The sequence below is a fragment of the Odontomachus brunneus genome, unplaced genomic scaffold (genome assembly GCF_010583005.1).
Source record: "Odontomachus brunneus isolate Ranch 3 - 2012 unplaced genomic scaffold, Obru_v1 Obru_scaffold_092, whole genome shotgun sequence".
In the NCBI taxonomy this organism is placed as follows: domain Eukaryota; kingdom Metazoa; phylum Arthropoda; class Insecta; order Hymenoptera; family Formicidae; genus Odontomachus; species Odontomachus brunneus.
In genome coordinates this window covers 1,422,439-1,440,073 of record NW_022639542.1, presented here as the reverse complement: position 1 = coordinate 1,440,073, position 17,635 = coordinate 1,422,439, and the positions used below count along the sequence as shown (strand labels likewise).

The 17,635-nt window shown below is 44.8% G+C and overlaps 1 protein-coding gene across 1 annotated transcript in view; it reads left to right on the top strand.

Annotated features, from left to right (window-relative positions):
* Positions 1-17,635, top strand: part of LOC116848299 (leishmanolysin-like peptidase) — a 95,826-nt gene that overhangs the window by 15,641 nt on the left and 62,550 nt on the right. The window contains exon 2 of the mRNA XM_032824220.1: positions 3,856-3,886. The gene's annotated coding sequence lies outside the window, so the exon portion shown is untranslated. The remainder of the gene's footprint in view (positions 1-3,855; positions 3,887-17,635) is intronic.

Here is a 17,635-nt window from a genome sequence, read left to right as displayed (position 1 = left end):
CGAGGGGGTGAGTTGGATTAGCTGGAAGTATCTGCTATAAGAAAAAGCCGAAGACGGACGGGTTGGGGGCAGCAAAAGGACGGGAGAGAGGACGCGGAGACTCGGCGAAGGAATAGTAGGCCATTCAGTCGCGCGCGAATGCGCGCACAGATTAAGCATCTTAATCACCTACGAAGCAAAACTGCAAATTGCGCACTCGGGCGAAATGAAAACGGCGCCGGGATGTTGCGCGCGCTCGCGTGTAAGAGGCCGGCAGCGGCGACGGCGCGTTCGGAACAAAAAAGCCCGACGAGCTCGAGGCGCGAGCGAGGAAAGGATGAGCGCGCGCGCGAAGCTCGCGAGCTGAGGGCTCCAACGGCCAGAGAGAAAGGGTCGACTCGTAAAAAGTCAAGAGCAAAGGACACGAGGGGAAGAGGGAGGAGGAGATATGCTCGGTGAATCGTAGATGCTTCGAGCGAAACGGCACGAGTTGGGCGCGCGCAAGTGTGTGTGCAGGGCAGAGTGTACGGATAAATCTCGTCTTTTTCTCCCGTTGTCCTACTCTTCTTCTTCCTTTTTATCTTTAGTTTTTATCGGCACGATACCGCGCGGCCGTTATACATCGTCGTTTTAATCTCGGCTCCGCGGCGCTGTTTCGCAGCACGGCGGCATTCTACGTGATTAAAAACGAACTCGTTTTCAAACTATGCGATTACATTAGTAATAAAATTTTTCGCCGCGGCAACTTTATTGAATCCGTACGTGTATGTGCGCGGGCTTTTATTGTGCGTCGGTCATATTTTATATCTGCAATTTGTGTGTGAAAAGTTGATACTCGCTCGCTTGCTTCGTGAGAGACAGAGAGAGTGCTGAGTGCTGTTTAGTGAGGAGCAAAGATTGTCAAAAACTGTGATTCTGTCCTTCCCGGCCGTTTAATATATCTTTTTCTCTCTCTATCTGTCTTTAGATTGTAAGAAAGATCGAAGCTAGTTAGTTATCGGTTACAAAATTAAGTAAGTAAGATTCTTAAATATGTTAAAGCGGCTTTGAAATCTCCGTTTGCTTGATTCTAAAATCTTTTGAAGAACAATAGAAATAATCGATTTTGCTATCGACCCCGGTAGCCAAATAACTTCTGCTACATTATCCTCAAACACGGCCACTCGTAAATTCACGCGCCGAAAAGGATAATTAAGCAAGCCGGCGCGCGCTCGCGCGAATATACTTTTCCGACTAGTCCAGCTTAATCTGCTCTCTCGCATAATTTTTTTCGCATGCGCCGCCTTCATTATAGCACAGGCCGCAATCTCGCCTCTCCCCCAGCATCTTGCTCGATGATATACGACTCGGCGCGCGCCGTGTCGTGCCGGCGAAAAATCCTATTTACACACACACACATACTCACGTACACAGAGATCCCGCTTCTCGTGAAAAACGTTCGTCGTTCGTCGATGCGGGAAATTTATTCCCATAATGCAAGTTTCAACGTCAAGACGGCGAATCGTTCTTTCCACCGCACGCGTTCATTCTCCCCGAGACATATTAAAAATAACAGTGCCACGACAGCGTGAAGCATCGTTACACTCTGCGTCCTATTACTTGCGACGGGGCGAAATCGATGCAATCGAGACGTCGTCGTGTATGCGGCAATAACACGATGCAATAATGCCAACGATCGCGCATCCCGATAATTAAAAACGGGAGAACGGCGATAAAATGGCGATTCGCAACGTTCGATGGCCGATACCAGATGCAATTCCACGTTTATCATTGACGCTGTAAGTCGACGTAATCCTTAACAAAGTTCAGATCTTCATATTAAACACACGCGGATTCCCATATATAAATACGAATATACCTTCTTACATCTCGTATGCACATATTTTGTGCATAATTCTGTACTTCCCGTGACTCAAAACGTTGAGAGTGCAACTCGCCAAAATTAAGTATCGCCGCGTAACGATTTCTTTTATCAATACCGCAATACTTGCGTACCGCGATATTCCTTTTTGCCGTGCGGGAAGGGAAATCAGCCTCAAGTGACGTCAACAAAGAGAAAGAGAGAAAGAGGAGCTTGCAACGTTTCTAATCGTCTAAATTCCACCGCTCACCGCTCGCGAGAACGCGGAAAACGGCCGCTCGTCAACGTCTGGCGTTTCGCACAAAGCGCCCCGTCGCGAAAGTACTCACCGCGAAATCGCGTATCGTCGCGCACGCTGTACCTTTTTGCTCCTTACCGAGATTAAAGTCCTTTGCGCTTTGTCCACGGGAACGTCTAACACGTTTCCCGTTGCCGCAGCCTCGTTTTCTGCGCGGCGTTCCGCCGGGCGGAAGATAGACGCCAACGAATAAGCCGACGAATAATTTTCTTCAGCGCGTATCTGGCCGGGCTGAGGCCAAATTAGTCTCGGGGATGAAATGTGAGGGTGGACGGCGACGGGGAGGAAAGGCTGGGGGGGACCAAGGGTGGAAAGGAGGAACGGCGCCACCCTAACGAGACTCTAATCTTCTTCCCTCGTTCAAGCTTAGGACAGCCCGCTCAAACTTTCGCCTCGTGCACCGGGTAATTAAAATGTTAATCGAGGAATTAGGCAGTTAAGGAGAAGCTTCGTCCCAGCGTATACTTTGGTTTCGTCCAAAGTCTGTCTTGATTAACAGAGCTCGCGGGTCGAACTTTGATCGGTTACGTTTAATGCGAACAGCCGGGCCGGCAGACGAGTCCGTTCTGAAAGCGACAAGTCCCAATGCTGCGTCAAGTGACGATCGTTTCCTGGAATTGTGGGAGTTTAGCGAAATATATGTGCAATGGGCTGCGTGAAACGGTTTAGACGCAATGAAGTTGGGAGCTCACCAAACTGTCTAAATTGTGAGTCATTACGCGCGGATTTTCGCAATAATAATGTAATTAATAATATAATGAAGAACATTAAATGAGAGATAATGGATAATAACAATACTAATAATAATTAATAATATAATTACTAGGCAAGCCCGTCACACGCAGTATAATAACTCTCAATTTTCACGACTTGGTGAGCTGCCAACATCATTGTGTCTAAATCGTTTTGCAGCCCACTGTTGCAGTACACGCAAGTGACACGATATGCATTAAATTCTGGAAATGTACGGAAAAAATATTCGATTTTGGATAACTGAATGGGGACCAGATGAAAAATTCGCTGGCGAGAAATTATATCTCCGTTACCGCGACGGAAAACATTCATCTGAACATTTAACTGCATTAAAACTCGGTTAGGATAACTAAGAGTAATTGACTGATGAATAGACACCTGCTATAGAGGAATCTTTCTGTTCTTACAACCAAGTTTTTCATTTGGTCCCGAAGTAACAGAAGATTCGACAGTTACAGGAGTTGTATTTTTTCTATGTACTACTTTATTACTTGCGGCATCACGTGTCATGTTTCACTTCTTTTCAAGACCGCGTTATGATTTAAAAAGTCTGGTGAAGAATTGCAAACTGAGAAAACGTGAAATAACGTGCGAAATAATGCGCATATAGTTATATGAAACATTGATTCGATTTCAACTCGTGTGTCACATGCTGCGAACGTAATTTCTCGGTCATCCACTGGAGTGGTTTCTCGTTTGGGAGATTCCTCTATTTCGGAAATTAGTTGGAAAATTAGTTTCGGCCACCAGTTTACCGCGAACTTTTGAAATTGGTAGGTTGGCGCGGTGCGGGGAAACACGGTTTTCCGTCGTCAGGGAGTCACCTTGCGCATTGTCGAGTTCTAATGTTATTACAGTTCATTCCGGACGACATTTCAACGTCGGTCAGCGACGAAACGCCAACGAGAAATTGTTACCTTCCGTTACAGCCGTCTAAAAAGCCATCCTTCATTTTTTGTTGCAGGTTGGACGACGAGAAGCTGGATCTCATTAACGTAAGTAATTCCGATAAGATGGAGCGTTACCTTCTACAACTTTAATTAAACGTCGCGCTCAACAATGTAGAGTAGAATTTCTATCTGTTTATAGCTTGTCTCAAACAAATCTCATAAATTTACGCAATGTGCAGTTATGAAATTTGCGTTAAAAAATAATAGGAAGAATTTAATTAATAGATGAAAATTAGAACGACATTAACAGTGATTTTGCGAAATTCTTTTTAATTCTTAAGAAATGTATATTTAGAAAAAGCGAGAAAGATAAGGTAAAAATCAACAAAAATTCTCAAGAAAATGAACAATAAATTACAATAGAAACTTTCTCTTTTAACCCTATAATCTTAAACAGTGGAAAACTTTACTCATTCAGAAATTTTACTCATTTTTATTTGCCGATAACTTCCGGAAAAATAATCGGAATTCCGTCCTTGTTTTTTTTTTTAGAGTAGTAGAAAACATCGAGGAATATTAATCTGTTGATGTTTTCGCGATTCAGTGAAAAAAATTGAAAAAATTAAAATAAAACAATAAAACATACGTATTTTTAAGAACGGTCACATTCGGAAAATTGGTTTGGCTGAATTTTACCCATGTTTAGGTTTCAAGCATGAATTTTACAGGCGATATTTAAAAGGGCCATTGCATTACTCCATTATTCGCACGATATAAATAAACGAGAATAAATACAAAACGCGCGAGTTCGCACGGCACAGTTTCGAAGTAATCACTTCACTGGCTAGTCCTCTTTGCGCGGGATCGATTAAAAGCCTCGTAATATTAGCTCTCTGTAATCGCGTAAGCCTCCGTACGATTTCGCCGACGTTGATCGACATCGATATATACGGGACGCCGCGGATGGAAATGGACCGTGGTGGAACTACGCATTCCACGCTGTATCAAACGTTGCCGGCGTCATGGCGGCCTAACGCACCGCGTCGCGGGCATAACTGTATGCGCCAAATAACCGGAAATTACCGGGCGCATTTCAATCAGAGCGGCCTGGCAACGTCCGTCGCATGGACCATCATTTGTTCCGCATAAATAGACGCTCGGCCTGTATGATAATCTCTCAAATCGAGTCGGCAAATCTCGGGGAATTGCCGGCCATCTCTCTAGAGAGTCGCTTTTCCGGCGCAGCGCCACGGTGAATGATTCTCCGAATTCCGCGGCAAGGGCGGTAACGCTCGTCGTTCGTCGTTCGAATCGCGATTAGGATTCTTATCGTACCGATATGCCGGGAAATCTGGCTCGTTCGACGACGAGAGACGGGCGATTTCATGAATTCGGCGTCGACTTCCCCGCGAGTTCCTGTCGCGACGATTTGAGAATGAACGTTATTGAATATTGAACGCGAAATTGAGGAAAAGATCGGCAAGCGGATATCCGCGCACACGAATAGCTAAGACATTTTTGTCTGTCGGCGAATTTTCTGCATTAAATTATTACCGACGTGTTTAAATTATTATCAAGTCGAGATTTTGGTTCTGTATATGTTAACAGTGCAATTCTATTCGGGATGTGGAGTTGAGTCTCCGAAAAGACGCGATCAATATTGTTCCCGGTGAAATTATCGCCATCGGCGGCCAGGTCGTCGAAACGCTTTACGACGCCTCAAAGAGAGCGAGTCGAGAGGCCGTTGACTTTCGCATTTTGCGTCAGCGACGTGCACGCGTACGAACATTGAATATATCGAACCGCAGAATTGCGTCTCCCAATTACATGACAGCCGGGCGTAATGACGGCATTTGGAAATTCGTCTTTTTCGGCGATGCAAAACGGAACGCAAATTGCAATGGAACGGAAACAGAAATTTGCAATGCAAACAATGCGAGGCGATTAAGGCAACGTGCGGAACGATTAGTGCAACGATGCAATTTGCGAGAGACAAAATATTATACGCGCCGGCCATAATTGAACGGCCAAAATGACCTTCCACCGTTTATTCTGCGTCGTCGCGCGCGGGCTCGCGTCTACCACGGAATTGTGCACTTAAGCAAGATAGAACGCAATACCGTCGAGTAAGCCGGCAGATTTATCTCGATTGTGCATTGTTGTATTTACCGGGCGCGCGCTCCAATTGCGGTAGTTACGATACTTCACGAGCATAACGCGGCAAAACAATCGTCTTTGACTTGGATGAGGTCACCTACACCCGTCCTTACACATTGCGCTCCCTGTGCCGTTGTGCAATCGCGTCTCGCTCGAGTTAGGGGCGCAGCTCATTAAATCTCCCCTGCGGTCGAATTCGACGAAGTTGCTGTGCGCACCGCGACGGCATGGTACAGTAATGTCTTCAAATAGACATTCGCTCAAACGAACGAGCCTTTTAGTTCGCGTCGTTTCTATTCTCTAAATTTCTTTGGATGACATTTCGCATGAACAGTACACATAGAAGATATATATATTGTAGTTTCACATAGAAGATATATATATTGTAGTTTCTCCTTATATAAATTCTTTTCAATTTTACTATATTATTACTGGCCCAGGAATAGACTATCAGTAAGATTTATCTTGCCAAGGTGCATCACAAATTTCTAAAAATATAACATCTTGTAATAATACACTGAGAAAAAATATCTAAAAATTAACAAATATTTATTGGTATTGACATATTAGTACTATTAACATATTTACTTAAATTAAAGTCTTTTATTTAAATATTGTTAAATTGTTTATCACCCACTATCACTTTTCATTCATTTTTGAGCGAGATTCCACTCCAAAAAATTGAGAGAGCAGATCGAACAAAAACGCGCCTTTACATCTCTCCCGTGATCTCGATTAATCCGATAATAACCGCGAGATATTAAGAGAGAAGCCAAAGAGAGACAGAAAAACACAGATATCAATTTTCCATCGTGCCGGAAACTCCCGGCGGGTTTCGACTGTTTTCTATCGGCGCTTCGAAAGCGATACAACCAGCGCGGCAAGGAAATCAATTGAGAGACTACATATTTTGCAATTTTGCTTCTTGGTAGCAAGATACCAAGAAGCCTTTATTTGTCGTGGTCGGTACTTCTTCTTCCTCCACCGTGATATCAGTATCGGGCCGCGCGGAGCAATCTCAAGAGAGTGCCTTTACTCCACAATCTTCCGCTTGCGTTTTATTGCCGCGGTGGCTCTTCTCCCGCTTGTCGAACTGCTCTCTTGATTTTTCTCAGCCACTTGTTTTCATCGCACTCTCTTCCCGGACACCACCTCCCGAGGGTGCTTCTCGCTCCGCCGGAGCCTTACTACCTTGATCAGCGGACATACGTTCCGTAACATCGCATTAGTCGGAGTGAATCCACCGGCGATTCGATGCCACGAACGCGAAGAATTAAGACGGCACGTCGACGATCGCCCTCGGGATTGAGGAGGAGGGGAATGGGGAAGAGGGAAACGCTCGCGAGACACGTGTACGAACCGCGACGATTTCGCCCCCTGGTTTTATTCAAATGACTAATGCACTTTTGACATTGCTATTATTAAAAATGCATGAAATGCATTTTTCCGTTGGGATGCCACGCGGCGCAAATCCTTCCATTTGCATATCATTTTGTAGTACGCGCGCAACGGTAATCTCTCGAGGGAGTGTCCACTCTTCGCAATCTTCCGTGTATGTCACATCGCCGCTGAATGACAGTCTTGATTGTTCCCGTGGAAAGAGAGAGAGAGAGAGAGAGAGAGGAAGTGAGACAGAGAGTGGAAAAAACGAACACGCTCGCTATTCGTCTCTCAGCTCCACTTTTCTCCCTCGTCCCGTATTCTACGCGGATGAATCTCGATCTGTGTAATTATCGCCGCTGTTTCCATCGCGTGGAACGAGGCTCTCGATAAACATTGCCGAGGAAAGCGAGCCCTTTTAACGGAACTCCGGCAAAATCACCTCATTCTCCGCCTTGTCTGTTTTATGATTAAACGTGAAACACTTCCTTTTCTTCGGTAGACTGGAGAATAATGAAGGCAAATTCGTCGCGAAGCGAATTTTCACACAAAGAATCGTAAGTTATTTTACACCAAAGTACACGAATGTATTTCACATTTTGCATTACCGGGAGCTTCTCAGGGGACAACAAACAAAAGGAACCGCTCGAATAATTTATGTTTCAATACCTACGATTGCAGTTAACTCGGAAAACTTGAGCGAAACTTCTGTAGCCGTACTTAATAAAAGTGATATCTTCGAAATTATAACAGCTGCTTAGCAACTCTTACAATTTAACCATGGATTCCGTTTGTGAGCTGTCACGCGGTTTCAAAATACTTGCGCGTGCGTGCACACGTATGTGTTGTGGCCGGGACTGTTTAATTAATTTTTTCACATTATACAGCCGCGCGAGGCATTGTCGTGTCGCTTATATGTCACCGGTGACAATCTCGCGAAGTAGCTCTGCCGTGAATGGAAACTTGTTAATGAGTTTGCTTCTCATTGACGCGAGATTCCCTCTCCGGGCAATTTAAACTAAAGCGTCATTGTATTTCGTTATTTATTCGGGGCTGAAAAGGGCCGCCCATTTATAACCATTATCTAGCATCAAAGAGAGAAAAAGAGAGGGGGAGAGGGAAAGAAGAAGGGTGAGGCAGAGAGCGAGAAGCGAGGGTGTCTTCATGGCGAAGGAACATTCAATAGCGAATTATACAATGGCGAGATCCAGTATAAGATCGCTCCTCGTGCGAAGAGTTTGATCGCGAAAACTTTTACAGGGACGCGCACACAAAGGAGACGACGTGCTCTTCCAGCCTCTATGCCTTTCTCCCGGCTGGTCCTTTTTTTCTTTGGAAAGTACGAAAAAAGAAAGTTTTCCTCAGCGAAAATCTTTACCCCCGCGATTCGTGAGACAATGGCGCGGTTCCTCCTCCCGCGTCTCGGGATCGAACTCGAGCGTCACGAAGGGATGGCGCGATCGTCCTGTCGCCCACGCTATTATATACGTTTCGTCGCGATAAGTTTTTCCAGAGTTACCGTACACACTCTCGCGACACGTTTATCTCGGCTCTCTTCTCGCGACAGAGGTTCTGAGAAATAAGTTCGGCTCGCGCGTGTTCGAGTATCCTTTGTCGCGTGTGAATACACGGAGAAGGAGATATTATAGTTTCTTTCTTTATATAAACTCTCGTTTCGATTTTACTATATTTCTAATGGCGCAGAAATACGTTGTCAGTAAGGTTTGTCTTGCTAAGAAATAATAAATTTCGCTAGAAGCAGAAAATTGTTTAATAGCACATTTTCAGTTCCTAAAATATAAATAATAAGATTGTTAATTACTGCAGAATGTCGATCTATACTCCCGAGCTACAAAGTCCTTTGGTAATTTCTATCATAAAATTCTCTCCGTGTGTAAATTAACTTTTGAGCAATCCATGGGCGCGCATGTAATCCGCGCGATCCGATCTCGCCGCAGCGCGAGTCGAATATCGTTTTATTGAACAGACTTCTCTCGCGGAACAGACTTTTCGTGGAAAAACCTCCCGTAAAGTCGCGATTATGGGTGCGCAGGTTGTAAAATCTCCACGGCAGGACGATAGAGCGCGCGCGCGCTCTCCCTTAATTGCGAGCCGATTTAGGGCCCCCGGCCGGTGGAAATAAATCGCGACCCCGCGAGCTCGCCGGATGGAAAAGGGACGTTTAACGCGGCAACTCTCGACGAAACTAACAACACCGTTTAAATTAATTCCTCCGCCGCGTTAAACACCCCCGCTTACTCTTGGCTACCGCATTTCCGCGGCTATCGCCTCGCGATCGTTGTCGTGTACACAGCCGAGCGGCAAAACACTGTTTGAAACAGTTCCGCGCGACAGGCACCGCCACTTTGTGCGCTACCCCGCGCGTTTGGCTCTGACGTTAATGCGGCGAATTATATGCGAACGAGTTCCGCGCGAGTGTGAGGGCGGAAAAACGGATTTAAACGATTGCGGTATTAGCGCAGTTATATTTCAGCCGGAGGTGCTGAGTGAGCTATACCTCTCTCTCTCCCTCTCTCTCTCTCCTCTTTCTCTCTTCCATACTTTCTTTTTTACTTATTTCTTTTAGCACTAATTAGAGAGAGAGAGAATCTATCATAATCATCTGCACTGTCATTTTATGTCATTATTTTATTATGTTTATAAGTTAATCATTCATGATTAACATCAGCAATCCACGGAAAAAAAGGTTTGGTTGAATTAACCAAATATCTGGTCGAACATGAATGATCCAGAAATTTCGATTGAAGTAACGCGAATTCTGTTTAAGTTAATAAGATTTTTGATTGACTTAAACAGAATTCGGGTTACTTCAATCAGAATTTCTGGATCGTTCATGTTCGACCAGATATTTGGTTAATTCAACCAAACCTTCTTTTCCGCATCATTAACTTTTTATCAATTGTATTTTTATTAATTGCGTGTATTATCTGCTGCGCTTGAAGGGATTTTGTCCTAGAGAGCTCTCTCTCTCTCTCTCTCTCTCTCTCTCTCTCTCTCTCTCTCTCTCTCTCTCTTTCTATCTCTCTCCGTAATATTCTGCAATCAACGTTATTGTTACCACGAAACGCTGCCTTCGTATTAACGATTAATAATCGCTTATTACGTCACACATTAGCGCATACAACCGCCAAGCGAATTGCGCGTTTGCGACGAAGGTGTGTTCCGCTGCGCTCTAAAGCGACTTGTCGTTGTGCCGCGTTACGCGGAAGCTCAGTAATAACGTGAATAATTGTTGCTATTAACGCAATAAGACCGAAGCAGCTAAACAAACAGTAAGCAACAGCGGCGCGAAATATTTAAACGGACGTGTGGCTTTAATATTCGCTCGCGGCCGTTTCCCGAAGTCTCTCGCGCGCGCACCGCGCTGTTTACCGAAACATATACGGTTACGAGCGCGGGTACGCCACGGGGCGGGATATATTTAAGCCGGCGGGATATTTTTCAAGCGCTTGAAAATACGAAGAAAAAGCTCCGAGCGAAATTGAGCGGTGTTACGTTTCCGCTCTGGCGCGCGCGCGCGCGCGCGTGCTTGATGAACTACGCACACCACTTGGCACGGGCAACAGCATCGCGTCCATAAACGAAGCTACTCGTACTTCGGTTTTCGGTTGCGACTGCAAGTATGACCGCATCGTTACAGCTTCACGTTCGCTCGCTGCGTGGGCGTCCGTTGGCGCGCGCGTGGCGGCGCGTGGGCCAATACATTTTTCCGTATACCGTCATATGCACAGCCAGCCACTTTGCCTTTTAACGTTGACGATGGCGGGCACGGTTCGCCTCTGTAAAGCGCTCGGGAGTCGAATTAAGCCGCGCGCGTGCGCAGACTCGCCGCTAAATTCGTCATCGCAACGGCGGAGATTGCCGGGCGTGTTCGGGTACGGCCCTAAAAGAATCACGCTTTTGCAGTCGGTATTTTCGTTTACAGGCTTGTTTATCGTTGCGCCGCGAGCCCTCCTGCGCTTTCTCGCGAAAGCGTGATCTCGAATTAATTCACATCGCCGTCCCCGATTTCGCGCACCCGGAGAGATTGCGAGGGAAAACGGCGGCGCGCTCATGGAACGCGGTGGTGGGTGCCGTTGCGAATTTAATACCGAAACAGAAGCGAGCCTCTTATTTTGACCCCTTGTATTTTCGTCCGGGGAGCGCGTAACTTTTCCTCCTCTTTGCGGGACTTACTCTTTTGCTTTTCTCTGTTGCGTAGCTCTGAATTATATTAAAAAAAGGGAGGGAACGTATACATATATTATGGGACACTTTTACGAGAGGACGTGATATTTCACGGGGCGCTGCGAATGATGTATTTTCACAGGCTTCCGATTTATAGCTGACAATAGTGAGCCCTGGATTTTGGCCAACGGAAACGGAAACGTGTAAACAAGTTGGAGCATTTACAAGCAGGTGTATCGATTTGTCATACAATATCGAGACATATGTCATTGCTGCACAATACTCTCTTCCGTGCATATATTTCGAATATATTTCTCGCGTATTTCGCAATACATATCGCGCTTCGCGAATTAGTTCGCGGATGACGTTTTCTTCCCATGTACTTACCGCACACGTTGTGTTAATCGCAACAGCAATTAGAACTTTTTTCGCGATCCGTGAACGGTCGATGCGACGCCACGCGCGTCCCGTACTAAAGCCTAATTCATACTGACGCGGAAAATCGGATTTCTACTCGACTTGCCGGAGTGTGGCGCCGGCGATAATTGAATTTAAAGTACGAGTTTCGACGCCACGAGCGGATGTCGAGGACTTTTTGTCATGTAATCGCGCGGACTCCTGCGTGTCTCCGTGACGGTACATAGATTAAGCCGCAACAGGGTGAAAAATTAAATAATAATTTGCAAACAAGCTCGCGAGAATATGTCGCGCCGGGCTGGCACGCATCGCGTAATACACTGCGCGCGTCCGCAAATTGCCGATAGCAGTATCGCGAAAAGTACACTCCCTTTTTACCCTCATTTCTGTCCGGCTGATTTTATTTGCGAACGCGCGCTGCGAATGAAACGACGCGCGAGCCGGGGCGAGCTCCGGGCGTACTCCATGCCCCGCGCCGGATAGATCAATAGAAATAATTAGCCGGATAAAAACGACAACTTGACGACCCGGCCGTTGTGTAAACGGCTCGGGCTCACGAAAAGTGAGCCGGCAAATTTATGCCAAAATAAATTTTGTGCAAATTGCGCGACGCGTTAACGCGATTGCCACTACGCAATTTGCTGACGGCGCGAACGGATAAAGTAGGTAACGACCTCCGGTGTGTGTAAATAGACAGGAGTGAAAATCAGGATATGTCCTGATCGCCCTTCATCGCGCGTCCCCTCACCTTGTCGCGTATCGAGTTCTTTGCATACACACAGTCGACGTTATTTATTAAACAATTGTGAAATCTCGCTGCACCACATTGCCTCGCATTTGCTGTCGTAGTAAACGTCATAGTGACGGTTAGCGAGTTTCTATTAATTTAAAATCGACATTCTCTGTATTTACTTAACGCGTCGTTAACCACTAATTACTTAATGACTGTGTGTACTTAATGACTTGTTCGACCAAGGCATTAGTTATTTTATTTCCTTGGATATTTTAGCGACAAAAAATTAATCTGAACAAATATATTTGTTTTGGATGTATAATTTAATGTTTACCAATGTAATTTTTGTCGAAACTATCGATTGTGTCCTCGGCTTTCTCATTCGTGGACCGCAAAGCGGGCTCTTTCCTCGTAAAATACAATTTCCGATATCATGGAAGAAAAGCCGTTTTCGCAAAGGCAAGCAAAGTCGCGCTCCAAAGCTCGAAAGCTCTTTACCGTCTTGATAGCTGATACTATTAAGAGGATCACGAGAAATCGGGTAACTCGTTTGAGAACGCCATATTCGATTGCTTTAAATATCATTTTCATAATAATGACAAATTCTCTCTCTCTCTCTCTTGTTGATTTTTATTCGTGAGAAATGTTTTAATACCCGTTATGTGTCGTGACAAATTTATCGCGCGACAGATTAATGCACGATTCAAAGACCGCGTGTGTGCGGGGTTTATTAATCCACGCGAATTTGTGCACGCGAGAACTTGGTCAGACAAATGGCGCAGTTAAAACTTGGGACAGCTATCGGTGGTTGAGGGAAACCAGATCTTAATATTCGCACGTATTTAATGATATGCGGTTGCAGACTGTCACTGTGTGACGCCCGACGCTCTGACCCGTACAGTTGTAATAATATACTGATTCTCTCTCACTATACAGTATTCTACCCGCCAAATTCAACCACTTGTCATGCACGTGCGAGAATATTACGGCCATATCAGACACCGACGCATCGTTATTCGTATTACCGTGGAATAAGTGAATTCATTTCTCTCCTGGAAGGTACCACTCACTCAAATCTCTGGTTGTTAACTGGATATTTACTTGTTCATCATTTGTTACTTAGTCGTAATCGAAATAATATTACAAAGTACGCATAAAAGAATTAGAAAAAAAATTGACGTGAAGTTTGGTCAAGGACAAACGCGCTTTAGTTGAAGGAAATTCTGGCTTTTATGATTCAATTTGGGCTCAAATTTGGCCGTAAGAATCAGAAATTCCGTTCAAACAAAACCGTCCGTTCGTCACAACCAAATTTCATGTTAATACAACCAAACATTTTCCTTCGTGCATGAAACTGATGTGGCAGCAAAGGCTTTAATTACAGCAACGAATACATTTTTTCAGCAAATTTCAGCTTGATTAGCTGCGGTAGCGGATGTCTTTTTTTCCGTGCGGTAAATAAATGCAATTTTCGCGACGCACATACTCGTTAGCTCGTTTCACCGGCTGCCCGTCGGCTGTATATTTAATCTGTTACACGCAGTTGGTCGCGTTTTATACGTGAATTAGTGAGACACGGCAACGTCATAGCGCCGCTCACTGTTAACCACTGTGGCAGTCAACGTGTTAATGTTCCTCTCACGATGCACTCTCCCGGTCAAGTCCGCGTTCCCATCGATTGCACCGATGACGGTGGCTCAAGAAAGGATCTGTCTTTCGACATATGTTACGTTACTTTCCTTCGTATTTACGGTCGGCTACTTAGTCACCAGAAAGGCAACGGCGCTCGCTCTATGAATAAAACGCTAGTTATCGAGATCGTAAATCGCGAGCAGAGCATGCCACGGCCCCGCGTTTGCGTCCGCGGGCCGAAGTGGAAACAACGCGCGCAGGGTCAGCCGGCGGCGCGGGACTCGTGCATCGCCCGGCGCTTGATTTATTCAGAAAATTTTCACCACGATACGACTCTCTCTTTCTCTCTTTCTCTCTCTCTCTTTCCTTCCCTCTCTCTCGCCCTCACCTGCCTCGCTACCGCCTGCGCCGCCTCCTCTCGGCGTTGCGCGGCTTTGCGCGGTAAGTCGAATAATTGCCGCCCCCGAGAGAGTAAATGAATCTAATTGCATCTAAAATTTAAATGGGCACCCGGCATTTGCATTTAATACCGACGTCTAACTAGCTGTATGAAGCTCGATAAAGTGAGGACCGGCCGCGATTCGTCGCGCGCCCTCAACGTGGCCGCAAGATCCGCCGTCCTAAACCAAGTCTCGTTGTAAAGACGCTAAGTCGTTAGCGCGGCTTATGCCTTGTATATCTAACATGTCGTCTGATTGTACACGGACGCTCCCGGACACACCGTTGACGCTAGAACTAGAATGAGCTATTTCTGTCAGAGCGACAAAAACGACAGGGGTTTTCGACACAAATACAAAGGAAAAGGAGATTTACTCTTTTTGATTTTCTTTTATGTTATTTACGAAATATCAAAACGCGCCGTTATATATTTGAATAATTTTTCGCAAACGTATTATTTGGAATTCCTTAATAATTCTAGGATGATATTTAGTCGGATCTTATATTTAAGGCCGTCTTAAGTTCATCTTTAGATATTCCAATGAAATAACCCGTGCAGCATCTGAAGACGAACTTAAATAGACGATCTTAAATATAAGATGTGACTATGAATATCGGCTCCAATGTTAGTGGGTTCAGACAAGGCTGCGCGAGTCGTGTCGCGGTAGTTTTTTTTGTCGTCGTTGCAAATATCATTGTAAACATTGCGGTACAAGTAGGTATAATTTTTTTGTTTTCCTATTTTAAAGGGAATATCATGTTTTCTTGGACTAAGCTATATACTGTTAAATCTGTAGTGTCAAATTATACTCAACTTGAGTTATTTTTAACCATTCCTATAAGTCGCCACTGCTCCTACTAAATATATCGTTAATTTAACTAATGTAATGGAGTTAAATAATTTAACTTAAGAAATGTATTAAATTTGACTAAAATTTAGTTTATTTTTTATTACGTGCACGTTAATGTAACCTTTGTTTTAGTAAAAAATGACTTAATATTGTTTTAAATGGATTGATTAGATGTGGTTGTTTTTTTAAACACATGTTTTGTGTTAAAATAGTAAATGTTGACACGCATGATAGTTAAAAATAACTAAATATTATTTAACTCAAGAAATTGGTTTAAATTTGATCCTTCAATATTTAACAGTGTGTATTTATGATTCTATGACTATGTGACTATGACTCTCGTGGTGTACAGCCATATTGAGAGAACTATGATAATATAATGACCAATAATAAAATGATCTCGGCGCGACGATGACGCCGTGAAAATATCGAATTCGGTGGCAAAAGAGATCTTCGTATTCGCCCGGGGATAAATATAGCCGCGTGGATCGGCGGACGATCTCGGGAACGGCGCATCGGGAAATTTCTCGACTCACGGACTCTTCGGGAATATTTATTGGAGCGAGAAATCTTAACGGAAGTTTCATGTGGTCAACTTGGGGCTCTCTCGGACGGCTCCAAACAGCGGCTCGTGGCGGACGAGGGTCGATGTTTAGCGAGCGGCAAGACGGGCTCACTACGTGGAAACTTGCCGCTTGATTGCTCGCACGCAGATACGCTTTCGAACATGACACGAAAGGAATTACTTCATCAACGATGTAACATCAAACTTTGACCTGTACCCGAATAGCTCGGAAGTCTGCTCTGGGAGCCGTTACTGGGTGTCCCAATACAAGAGGCTACTTTGATTGCCTCGGTGACGTAACGTCGGAGCGCCGAAACAGAGTTGCTGTAACTCTAACGCGCGACGCAAGTAGAGGACCAGGGACTAATGTGAAAATTACAATATGCTGTCCAAGCTGAATCTAATATGTAACGCACGCGATACCGTTTAATTCGAAAACTAATTATTTGCTTCCGTGTTAAAAAAAGTTCTGTTGCACGGGAAAAATAACGTAATTAAGATTTTATTTTATGATTTTACGACTTAGCCACACGAGCGAGCAATTGTGTGCACGAAATTTTAGTTTAAATAGTTGTACGGGAAGAATATTGTGGTTTTCTTCTCATACAAATAGTAGATACAATATTTCTTTGAAGGCTAACCGCCGATTTTGTCGATCTAATTACTTTCTTTCTCAGTACAGATGTGGATGAATAATGCAGGGCGATTTGTACACGACGTGTGTGAGTGTGTGTGTGTGTGTGTGTGTGTGTGTGTATGTGTACCTGTATACATGCAATAATGTTTTCTCGTGTTGATCGAGATATGAACGGTGCATCGCGTATAAGAAAAACGGCTAGTTGAAAAGTTGAGGCGCCCATCTAAGCTAGACGCTGTCCCCGTCAATAGCTGTCCCGGCAAATTGCATTAGAAGATCAAACGCGGAACTTGCCCGTCGCGTTTTGCTCTCGGGGAATTTCCTCCGCGGTATTTTCGTAATGGCAATATGGTAAGATGCTCCTTCCTCCGCTATCCCGGATTGTTCGCGAAATGTCGAGGATTCCTTATGGCATTCTGTTTCCTTCGTTTCCCTCTTCGTCGGCAATATCAGTAAAGGTGGAACTTTTTATTTAAAAAAGATGCACCTCGCGCGCGAGCGCGCGGAAAGTTTTCCTTTGCATTCGCCTATTACGAATCCCCACGAGCCCCACGTAGAAAATAATACTATCCATCTTTTAATAAAGGATCACACTGGCGCAAAAGGCGCGCGAGGCTGCGCTACTTTTTCGATTAATCTGATGTTTAAATTGGGAAAATTAAATACGATCGGGGCGTGATCGATCTAAATTACCTTTTGATACGTCGGAAATCTGTCGACACGTCACACGTAACAAATGAGAAATTCATTGATGCATCGCGTGCGTGGGAGGGACGCGAGATGTATGGATCGTTGTTGATAAAGTTACGAGCGTTGCGCAATATCGCGTTGAATTCCCCTCCCTGGCTTTCCTCCC